Genomic DNA, 13,002 nt, shown 5'->3' on the forward strand with positions numbered 1-13,002 from the left:
AGAAAGAAAGAAAGAAAGAAAGAAAGAAAGAAAGAAAGAAAGAAAGAAAGAAAGAAAGAAAGGAAGGAAGGAAGGAAGAAAGAAAGGGTGTAGGGAAGAAAAAGTAGGGGCAAAAGGAGGAGGAGGAGAGATCTTCTTCTTCATTCTTCTTCTTCTTAGGGTAACTGACCTCCTAGTCATACATTCTTGTGTCTGTCTATATTAAGGAGAGCTCATTTTGGCTGCTTGTCTATTTTGCTGCTAGAATTCCTGAGTTCTATTAATCAGCCCCATAACTCTCTATAACTCAAGCTCCCTTGGGTGTCACTATAACTCTGCCAGTCATGGAAATGGAAAGTTTCTGGCTTCTGGTAGTTGAATGTTGTCAACCAATTTTTTTTTCTTGATATAGGGGCATTTAAGTCACTGTCCTCATTGAAAAGCATCTGACCTCTGTGACAATCTCTAGCATCCTGGACTATAAAGGAAAGCCACAAATGACGCAGGTATCAATCCTGCTAGGGTACTCCTGGTGACTTGTGTCTTCACAAGTTATGTAACTCATTAAGTGACTTCTGGCATTACTTTCCTGAGCCTTTTAAATCCCTGATTACATCTGCCATAGAAATTTAGGAATTGCATCTTGGTCTGGCACAGGACATTCCTTGTTTCCAAACATTATATGCCACTTTGATAGGTGACTTGTTACTCTGGGGTCTTTATCAGGGTGTTAAATCTCATTTCCTAATAGGCCACCCCACAGTCACTGAACCTTTGCCAATACATAGCTCCTTGAATGTCCATCCTAAAAACGTCAATCCTACATGTATGCTTTCAGCTCCTGCCTCAAACTAATTCTCATAGCTCTCTTAGTATTTAATCTCTTTCTTACCCTGTCAAGTCGAGCGTTTCTCCCGCTGGTTACATGAGGACTTGCACATGAATATCAAAATGTCAGTCAGGGTGAGGTAGGGACATCCCCCATAGGATAGCACTTTTGTCTTTATGAGAGAGTCTGCGGTATTTTCCTGACATTAAAAAAGGGTAGATTATGCTGCAATTTGAGAGTTTGGTAGAGTTTGCAGAGATATAATCATTTAATGTATCAAACTGAATATCCAGGAACACTTTCTAATAAGGGTCCTGACATTAACATTCAGAAGCACTTTGGTTAAGCCATTGAAATATCTTTGAAAACTTCATTTAGCCATGAGTGTTGCCAGGTGTTAAATCTACATTATTGACATTATCTACCTCTAATTTATCACTTCAGGAGAGAAGGACCTGTAGCAAAGAGGCCTTTTTTTCCCCTCAAGCTTGCTTTTTAACCATTAGCAATACTTAGATATTCAGTGTGCCTTCCTAGTACAGTCATCTAACTTTGTAATAAGCAGCCAATTCCATTGACATGGTATATCTTGTTTCCTTCTCTCCCATTACCCGAATCCCAAACAATTACTTTTCAAGATGCCAAAATAGGGCTGGCAAGATGGCTCAGTGATTTAAGGAATTTTCTGCCAAGCCCGATGAGATGACTTTCATCTCCAGGATCCATGTGGTAGAAGGGTAGAACTGACTTCTGCAAGTTGTCCTCTGTCTTCTCTCTTTCTCATCCCCTCTTTTTTCTCCCTTCTTCCCTTCCCTTTCCCCCTCTTTCAAACACACATACTAAATAAATGTAATAAATTTTTCTTTAAGAGATGCCCAGGTGCTTTCCAATCCTGAGATTTTTTTTTTAAGTCATTACTGAAGAAACTTTCATCACTTGAACTTTCAGCTTTGTGCCATGTGACAACAGGGTGAGGGAGTTATCCAGTCTTAATATTTCATGTTTGTCCTTGTTCACTTGGAATATTTCTGATATCACTTCATTTAGAGGGTAAAATGGGATGAATTAGAAGTGCAACCATTTAATTGGAAATATGCTTATGACACATCACAGGGAAAGATATAAAGAGCCTTTGCTCCAGTGCAGGGTTGACACTGTGAACAAAGAGAAGGAACATGCAGAGATTGTTTAGAAAGAATCCGAGGCTGTGTGGAAGCTCCAAGAAAGTCTCTGCTTCTGCACAGGGAGGTTTGGTACAAAGACTACTCACAGAGAAGTCCTACACTGGCAAGACTTTATGTGAGGTTTGTCTGATTGCTACCCCCCAAAAGAACATGACTTTGGCTGAAACACCAACTCTTAAAAAAATGTGCCTCCTCTGCTACAACTATGCACACACATAGCTACAACTGTGATTGAACAGAATCTCCAATACCACCTAATTTACATGTGAGTATACATATGCACAAAGGTTGAAATATACGCACACCAAATACTTAACAGAAGTTGCCTCTCATGAATGGGGTGGTATTTTTAAAAATGGAGGAAAAATTACAGTAATTTGTTCTTATGATAAATTCTATGACTAAAATACATAAACATGCACAGTGATCTTTGAGTGCCATTTGGTCATGTTCTTGAATTTTACTTTAATTTGTATTTGCTGTCTACCATTGCTTTCTTCTATTTTTCATTTGACTGGCATATTGTTGCCAGTCTCTTTACTTCTTTAAAGAAAAGATTTATTTATTTTTATGTGTATGTACCTGAGTGTCACATGCATGCAGGAGCCTGTGGAGGCCAGAAGAGGGCATTGGAATCCCTGGCTTCAGTTATGGGTGTTTGTGAGCCATCTGATATGGGTGCCATAAACCAAACACAGGTCCTCTGGAAGAGCCATAAGTGCTGTTAGCTGCTGAGCTATTCTCTAGCCCCAACATTTTTACTTTCAGCCTTTATGAAACAATTTGTATAGGTGTCTCTTACGATGACAGATTAATAAAATTCTCATTTAAACCTGGTAGCACAGGTCTATACTCTTAGTTACTCAGGAGCCTCAGATGAAAGAATTGCAGGTTCAAGAGTTAAGATGACAAAATGGGTTCAAGTTCTGTCTGGTGAGATCCCACCTCAAAATAAAAAGTGGAAAGAGGGCTGGGTTTATCCCTCTGTAGTAGAATTCTTGCCTGGCATATATGAGGTTCAATTCCTACTACTTCCAAAATGTTACAATAAAAACTCAACTTGAACTGAGTCTTTTGAAAGAAATTTTAATCCATTTATTTTTATTGATGTATTATTTTTGGATTTACTACTTTCTTATTTTAATCCTGTAGCTTTTGGATCATTTGCACACAATAAAAACACTGTCTAACATAAACCAAAACAGAAAACTATAAGAGGAATATCTTGAAAGAGAAATGTACTTTTTAGTTTTAAAAATAACAAAGAGTAGCCAAGTAGGCTGGCTCATGCCTGTAATCCTAGCACTCATGGAGGCAGGGGCAGGTAGAGGTCCTGCCCCTTTGAGTTTGAGCCTGGTCTATGAAGCTAATCCAGGACAGCCAAGGCTATCCAAAGAAACCATCTTAGAAAACAAAACAAAACTAAAATAAGAATCTGCAAAGATTTCTCTTAACGTCTGAGTCAGCTGTGTAACTTTATGTTTAGCTGCTTTCCACTTAACACAAAAAATTTAATGATTTCATACAGTGTAGGCTAGTGTGCAGTGGGGGTATGGGAGAGGCCAGGGCAAGGCGCTGAAATACTTACAAAGGGACCTGGGTTCTTATTGTCTTGGTCTCTACTCTCTGCTGTTTGAGAGTGAAGAAAGAGAGTGGAAGGTCATGTTTGGGGAGTGCTATGAACTAGTCCTAGAGATGATCACATCACATCACATCACATGTGTTCTTAACCTACTGAACAGAATTCAGACATGTGGTTCCACTGAACTGTAAAGGAGACTGTAGGGCATCTAAGAACCTGGAGACAGAGCTTACCACAAATGTTGGTGAGGCCTAGCAGGCCCTTCTATGTGAGGTGAAGCCTTAGTGTGATGTGAGGTTAAATCTGGTAATCTTTTGAAATTCCAATTTTGGTTGCTTTTTAGTGAACAGATTCCCCCCAGCATTCACCATGAGGTCGCCCATGGGTCTTAGTTTCTAGCATTGGGATTTTCAATCTTATCTATGTTTCAAGTTGTCCTCTGACCTCCACACATGTACAGTGACATGTGAATGCCCATACACACATGCATACATTAAATAAATAAACATATGTTTGTTAAAGATTAAAAGGAGAGTTGAAATGTGAAAAGCGAAGCCCAGAGCTGGAGAGAAATTTCAATGGCCATGATTTCCGTGGGAACTCTGTCATGCTGTGGTAGTTTGGGGGAGGGGTAACTTGCTCAGTGCCTTGCTGTCAAGGTACGGAGAGCTGATAGTGCCCCTCACTGATTACCAAGGCACCAGCCAGAGGAGGTTGCTCTGACCTTTTAGGTGGCAGTCAACTTTCTCTTTCTTGCTTCAAACTTACTATGTAATAGCTGAGGATGACCTTGAACTCCGGATCCTCCTTCCTTGGTCTCCAATGCTGGCAATAAAAGCATGCACTGCTGAGCCTGGCTGTGACTGAATTCTTGACACTCTATTGATTGTTCCATTGTCCTGAACTGCTAAGTCACATGCTAAACAATTCTCTCCTGCCCTGTGTTTTATAGGTTTGACTGTTGATAGACTAAGACTAGGAAATTGCCCTGACATCTCAGCATGTCCTCTGTTTCTGCTGCTTCCCATAAAGACCTATGAGGAAGACAGTTAAGGCCTAGGATGAGTGACCCCTAATGGATCTTGTTGTCCTTCCTCTGGTCTGATGAAGAGAGATAATGTTTATTAGCTGCACTGTAAGGATTGAAATACTTTGTTAGAATCTTACCACAAATTCTCCTCCATCCTGGAGTTCTAATGAAGGTAGAAGGGACATTCCCAGACTGGAGCTAATGTAAACTATTCTGGTTCTTACTGAAGATGAGGCAAGTGGCTGGTGTCAACTGAGTGGCCTTACAGGAAGTCCAGTTTCATAACCAGAGTCTCTGTAATTCAGTCTCAGTGATTCCATGGAGTCTTGCTGCACCAGCCAGATGCAAAAAAATTTCCCTGCATTTGGTAAATTGTTCACCTCCCTCCTGAGAACCCCACTAAAATGAAGTTAAGCCATTTTCCATATGCCGCTGCTTTTCTTTTCTTAGAGAGGTGATTTCCTAATTGGACTATTCTTTTCTCCTACAACCTTGAGGAATTGTAACCCGAGGAGGGATGCACCTGTAGAGAAGTTTGTGCTTCTAGGTCAACCTGAATGAGTGGTACAGGGATTTTCTTTTTCTTTTTCTTTTTCTTTTTCTTTTATTTTTCTTTTTAGTTACATTTTGTTAACTCTGTGTCCCAGCTGTATCCCGCTCCCTCATTCCCTCCCCAACCCCACACTCCCTCCCTGGTCTCCTCCCTGCCCCTTTCCAAGTCCCCTGATAGGGGAGGACCTCCTCCCCTTTCATCTGACCCTGTTTTATCAGGTATCTTCAGGGCTGGCTGCAAAGTCCTCCTCTGTGGCCTAACAGACTGCTCCTCCCCTGGGGGGGGGGTGTCAAACAGCCTGCCCTTGAGATCCTGTTAGAAATAGTCCGTGTTCCCCTTACTTTGGAAAACTACTTGGTTACTGAGCTACCACAGGCCACATCCCAGCAGAAGTTCTAGGTTATATCCATAGATGGTCCTTGGTTGAGTGTCAGTCTCAGAAAAGACCCTGTGCCCAGATATATTTGGTCCTTGTAGAGCTCCTATCCTTTCCATATCATACTAACTTCCCTTCTTTCATATGATTCCCTGCACTCTGCCGAGGGTTTGGTACAGGGATTTTCATGGGGTTGGAGGGAGCATTTCCTTTCAATCTTTGGATGGTGCTTTGGATGGTGCTCTTTCCTAATTCTAGCCTTGACAGATACCAAGATAGACTCAAATGTGTTGCATGTTGTTTCTACTATGGCAGTAGCATCTGAGACGTTTACTAAGAGCTTAGGAGAAACTGCTGCTCAGCCAGTTTATCCAAAGTGTTTGGCGTACATGAGGCATGCTGTCAGAGTCAGAATCAGAATTTAACAAAAGCATGCAAGATGGTTTCAGCCAAGTTTAGCTGAATAGATAGATCTTTATGATAAAATCTGGCACCTGGGACTGAACAGTGCTTAGGAAGTTCCTTACCTGCTGCGTTCTTATGCTGGGATGCCTCGGACCAGATCCCAAAGTCTAATATAGTCAGTTTCTTTATCTGTCAAATGGGGAGAACTCCACTTGCCTCACAGGGTTGTGGAAGTAAAATGAGATGGGCTTTGTGAGCTGTCCTCTGCAAATGCTAACACTTCACAAATAGAAGCTATTTTTGGCTAAAATGAAATATTAGACTGAAGCCTTGTTTGCCAGATTCCCCTCACTTCTCCTGATCCCAGCGACTTAGGGCAAATCTCTTGGCCCTAAAGCCAAATGTCAGAAAAGGTCCCCACAGTGCTTTATGCTTTGCAAAACAAATCCTTCAAGTGAAAGAGGCTCTCTCTCTCTCTCTCCACTCCCTTGCTCTCTTACCCCCTCTCTCCACACCCCTTACACAGTGCAGTGACAGCTACAGTTAATAAGTATACAAAGATTTTTGCAGTTTGAAAATCTGCTTTTCTGATTGTACAGATGGTTCCACAGCTCTGTGAACAAAATAAAAAACCAGCGTAGTGTGCACATTAAGTGAGGAAAATCCATGTCGTGCAAGCCATGTCTCAGTATAACTGTTCCTTAAAGTGAGTGAGTTAGGAAATATTAAGAATCTGCTTTCTGTATGTTTCCTTCCACATCACGATCCTTCCTTCACATCATGATCCTGAGGGATGCTTCTGGCTGGACACATGCTCTTTAGACACAAGGAAACACAGCCTAAACTCTTCCTGTAACCAGTGGAAGAGAGTGTATGTTTATACGTAGTTTATATAATATTGTTATGTCACATATTATCTGTACTATGTGATAGCAAAGTCTATTATACAAATAAAGCATGTCAGATAGATATGTATAATGTGATTATTTCACCAACAAGATATATGGTATATTATACAGCTTATATAATATTGCACAACAAATCATCTATATGATATCTATTATGTAGTGTATTTATTATGTTTAGTGACAACTGTATGTATAAACCAATGGATTTATTTATATCTATATGTTATGTAAAATGTCTATACTGCATATTATATAATATCTATGTTATAAAACGTACATTTCATTGTAATATTTTGTATTCTTGAGAATTTAATTCATGTGTACAATAAAATATGATCACATCCACTTCTCATTTCCCCCTTCTAACTATTCCTCTATCTCTTCCACATGTTCCCCTCCCACCTTCATGTTGTTTTTCTCCTTTAATTAGTGCTGTCCATATGTGCAGAGTTGAGGGGCCATCCAGTGAAGCATGGGACGCCTACCCATGGGAACACCCTCAAAAAAGAAGACTTCTCTCTCTCCGAAAAGCTTTCAACTGCTAACAGCTCCTCTGTAAAGTGTAGGGCCAGGAGATCATCTCCGCCATCTGTACCAGGCTTTTGATTGTCTTGATCTTACACAGGTCTGATGTATGTAACCATAGCTCCTGTGAGTTCGCGAGTGTGACAGCCGCGGCATGTTCAGAAGACAACATTTCAGAGCAATCTTCCCCATCTTCTGGCTCATACATGCTCTTCGCTTCCTTTTCCCAGATGTTCCCTGAGCCTTGGCTAGGAAGGGAGTGATAAACATGCTCTATTTGGGGCTTTGCACTTAGTCTCTTATTCTCAGCACTTTGGCCAATTACGCGCCTCTGTATTGACTGCTGCTCACTATAAAGCAAGGCAAAACAAATGCTTCTGTAATCGAGGTTGAGACGTGCCCAGGTCGGTCTATGGATGTAAATATTTAGAAGGCCATTTGATGGTTAATCTTGATGGCCAACTTGGAGTGCTGAGAGGCGCCTAGAATATTAGGGAAGCACACTGAAGGGTGTGTTTGTGGCAGCATCTCCAGAGGTGACTGGGATGTGAGGCAGCAACTGAAAAGGAAGACTTGCCCTGAATAGGTGGCCCTGTCGGGTGGCTTGGGGGCCTGAAGAGAACTAAGCAGGAAAGAAAAGACAGCCAGAATGCATATGTCAGTTCTTCCTGAACAAGTGTATCTATTACTGTCACCATCACCAACAGGCATCAGACTCCAGCTTCTTCATCTGAACTCACACTAGTGACTCTGCAAGGAAGATCCAGGCCTTTAGCCCTAGATAAGAACTTCATCATTGACCTCCATTTTCCTGAGGCTTCTAGACTATTGGACTATGTGTGTGTGTGTGTGTGTGTGTGTGTGTGTGTGTGTGTGTGTATGTATGTATATATATATACATATATTTATATAAAATACTACATACATATATACATACATACACACAAACAGAGAGAGACAGATATATTATGGAATTGGCTCATGCAGCTGTGAAGGTCCAAAAGCCCAGGGCCTGCAGCCATTAGGAGACCCAAGAAAACCAAATTCTTCTCCAAGTCTAAAGCCCTAAGTGCCCGGATTGCCGATGGTATCAGATCTAGCCTGAGCTTAAGTCTGAAGACAGAAGAGAACTATGGTCTGTATGGGAGCCAGTGAGGTTGACAGAGCTTCTCTTACTGAATTGTGCATTCTGTCTTCCACAGTTTCTGATTTTCTCTAGGTCTTCAATGTATTGGACAAGGCCATTCACACGGAGAGGGCAATCTTCACTTAGTTTACCAAATCAAATATTAAAATAAAAAATGACACCCAGAAACACCCTTCCTTACAGGCATCCCATAGACAATGCTAAACGATATTTCTAGTCATTCCATAAGCCAGTCTAACTAATACACAAGATTCAGCATCAGGAACTACGCAGCCCTGAGGCCCGGGAGCCAGGATCTGAATGCAGAGCATCCCTGCCCAGCGTCTAGTCTTTCCAGAGTGTCATCCACACTGCAGCCTGCATGTGGTCTTGCTTAGTTTGATAGTCAGAGGGTAAACTCAGCGACAGCACAGACGATCTCACACCAATCAGCCCCACTGTGCTGGGAAATCATAGCATTCTGGAAGAGACTCGGTTAATGTTTTAACTGCCACAGAGTTGCAGGAAAGGCTGGACGTGGACAGCCCTCAGGAAACTCACAGAACACAAGAACAGATTCTAGATGAGCAAAGATCTCATGGAAGATTATTTGTTGCTGTTGTTGGTTGTCATCATAGGGTGGCATAAGGAGATAAACAAATCCAGGAACCTTCCTGGAGAAGGTAGTCTTTGAAATTTAAGAAGAGTAGGTAGAATGAGTAAGAGTAAGGAGTCTGTAATTCAGGACAAGTCTGATTCAAAGAAAAAATTTGGGAGAGGAGCCAAGGAAATGCATGTTTACTTGCTCTCTTGCTTATGGATTTTTCTGTTCCATTATATGTTTAACATAAACTTGAAACAGATCAGATAGTTAGAAGCTGATATTTACATCATGACCTGTTACATAATATGCTTGCAAAGTGTTCTGATATCTGGTATTTTAAAAATCTAATCCCCACAGCAACTTTTTCAAGTGGTGTCATCATCTGTGTTTCCCAGGAAGCTGAGTCCAAGGTAATTGCTTCCGCAATGTTAATTTATTAGGGCATGCAAGCTCAAGGAACAGAGGCAAGGGGAGATGGGAAGAAGAGAGTCCTCCAATATATGGATGAATTATCGAGTTGGCTGCCGCTATGTGTGACTGATTGCTTGATTTCCTGGTGTCACCCTCTAAGAGGCTGTATAAATTACCTCTCATAACGGTCCATCTGAGAGGAAACTAGAAATGATTTATCCATAGTCAAATACTGGACCCTTGGAGTGTTAACACACTCATATTTTGGAGAGGTTCAAATGCATGAATATCAAGCAGAACCCCTGACCCCTCCCAGCTTGTTCACCTAGGGGACAACAGGAGAACCGTTGCAAGGCAGGGTGATGTAGGTACAGGAGCAAGCCAAGGCTTTGTAAGCCTCTGTCTGCCCATACCCAGTCAGTCCAAGCTCAGACACAGCTTGTTAACAGGATGTGTGAGGCCAATACAGGAGTCAAGAGCCAAGAGGACCGCAACAGAGTATGAAAAGCGTCTGATGCAGTCCACTCCTTGTATTCTCCTGATGGTATCTGATGCCTGGTTTCCATTTGAGACCTCCATGTTTGTGAGAACAATATGACCTCAATTTCCCCCAGAGGAATGAGGTACAGGGGCAATCAATCAGAATAGTTTTCAAGATGCTCGCCAGGAGCAACCTTCCTGGAGTGAGAGTTAGGAAAAATAAGTTGTACCCTCCATTGCTAGTTACTGCCCAAACCATAACAGACACTTCCAAGGCCTTGCAGCATCCATTCTCTCTGGACGCCTCTCAGAACTTGGCAATGTCTTCAGCTGGTCTGGATTACTTGACAGTTGGGACACCTAATTTTGTCCACAAGAAGTCTTACCTACGCCTGCTGCAGCTATTATTATTATTATTAGGTTTCAACATATCTCCCATGACCAGTTTCAAATTTAGTGTGGGATTTACTATATTTCCAGAAAGAAACAGGCCACACTGTCACTTGATAGGACTTCTGACTGAGCAGGATGTTTGCAGAGTAGGACCCTGGAGTATGAGAGTTGCTTATGTGCCCAAGTGTTCTAGCTCCTGGCCCCAACCCAGGGCATTGACACCTGTCTCACCACACTGAAGAAGCATTCTCTGAACTCCCAAATAATGTCCCTAGGCTAGAACTGAGGATGGGATTTTGGTACCTTATTCCTTCAGTCTATTAGACGAGCAGTTTGCTAGGTGGGATGATGGCCCTTGTCTTAGGGTTCTATTGCTGAATAGACGCCACTACCACAGCAACTCTTATAAAGGAAAACATTTAGTTGGGGCTGGCTTACAGTTTCAGAGGTGTAGTCCATTATCATCATGGTGAGAAACGTGGCAGCACGCAGGCAGACATGGTGCTGGAGAGGGAGCTGTGAGTTCTACACTTTGATTTGTAGGCAGCAAGGAGAGACTGTAGACCACACTGGGTGTAGCTTGAGCATAGGAGACCTCAAAGCCCACAGCCCACACAGTGACACAATTCCTTTAACAAGGCCACACCTACTCAAACAAGGCCACACCTCCTAATAGCACCACTCACTATGGGCTAAGCATTCCAACATGAGAGTCTATGACGGCCTCGCCTATTCAAACCACCACAGCGCTCATAATAAGAACAAGGAATTCCATGTGTACGTGCCTATTGTCACATCTACTTACTGAAAAAGATCTTATATGATGTTGTGTATGTTACCATGTTGCTAAATTAGGCATTTCTAGACTCCTCTCTGGATCAGAAGGAGCTGAATGTTAATTATGATTTCCTAATGAGGAGTCTTTTTAATATAAAGCCATGAGAAAGAGTGAGCACAGTAGAAGTGTGCACCTCAGCTTGGTGAACGGGCATCTACGACTTCATCCATGCCCCTGTGTTCACTTTCTTAATGGGCTCCTTGTGCCAGGATTGGAGTGGCTAAAGAGGGGCTCGGAAGCATTACAGGCTGAGGGATTTACTTACCTGAACACAAAGATCATTCTCATCCCTTAAGCTTCTGCGTGCCAACTTTTCGGTCATACTATCGTTCAACCCCAGGCTAATCAGCTAGGCCATTCACCAATGCCAAGGAGTTCTGTGCTGTGTCTGCAGAAACACTGTCAACCCCAATATACTATTTTAGGTTATTTGTAAACCAAACTGCCATGAGCTATTGGTTTGAATTCTGGGAGAGACATGTGCTATAGACATGAAATGGGACACTTCTACATGCTCATGTGACTCTTGTGTGTATTTTGAGCCAGCATGGACCTGATTCCAAAAATTCAGCTTGTACTTAGTAGTTGATTGCTGCTGTGTGCATCAGACTCTATGGTTTGGAGGGTCTGGTAATAATCAGCTCTGGACAGGTGCTTAGGCACAGTAATCATTTGTTTTCTGTGGTCAGGCATCTAGTTTTGCTAGGGAGTTGAGTAGCATAACCAGGAGCTATTTTCAAATGCAAATGACTTCTCCGTTACAAAAGTTATATTCCTTTTCCAGAACCTCGGGTTGTGCACTTTAACTTTCCAATTAGGGCTTGCCAAAAGGAGCAACTTACCCACTGGGGCATCTCAAACACCACCAGACATGCTGAGTCACACATCCGCAGTGACATTAACTGTATATAATATTAATATATATATTTTTTTAGAAATCTGCTATGGTAAAGATTCCCCTATTACGATGGAGAAAAAGAAAGTTAACATATTCTGGGAGAATGACAAAGAGTGCGTACTGCTGTGTCTGCCTTGTTCAGATAACTACATTTGATCTTATTGATGACGGCTGATAACTATGCTCTCAGAAACATATAAAGCGCCATTAATTTATCTTCATTATATCATATCCACCACAACTATTATTGTGACTACTTTCTTTTTCCTTTTTTCTTTTTATTAATTATACTTTATTCACTTTGTATCCCCCCATAAGCCCCTCCCTTCTCTCTTCCCGATCCCACCCTCCCTCTCCCTTCTTCACCCATGCCCCTCCCCAAGTCCACTGATAAGGGAGGGCCTCCTCTCCTTCCTCCTGATCTTAGTCTATCAGATCCCATCAGGAGTGGTTGCATTGTGACTACTTTCTTAAAGTTATGGTAAGCTAGCATATAAATGCCTTAATGCATTTTTGTTTATTCCATGTAAATTAAATGAAGCCTAGACAATTTACTACTGCTTGAGCCTTTGACAGTAGTACTAAACTCTGTGATTTTCCTAGACTATGTTTCTGATCACTCCTTTGATAAGTATAGAAAGCGGGATGTTGATAAATTTCAGAGTCTTCCACTTGGCCATTACTAGCACCAGGACCCTTATTTCACAGGTCAGAGAAGCAACGTGAACACTCTGCTAACTACATCTGTCTGGATTATGGGTACTTGGAGAGCAGGGTTATAATCACAGATCACTCTTGCAGACACAGTGGACTAACTGTAGATGCACTGGGGACAGCATTCTATCCAGAAACATGGAGTAATTCTCTAACTTAGGACTCTG

This window comes from Psammomys obesus, unplaced genomic scaffold (assembly GCF_907164565.1).
Source record: "Psammomys obesus unplaced genomic scaffold, mPsaObe1.curated_primary_1811, whole genome shotgun sequence".
Classification (NCBI taxonomy): Eukaryota; Metazoa; Chordata; class Mammalia; order Rodentia; family Muridae; genus Psammomys; species Psammomys obesus.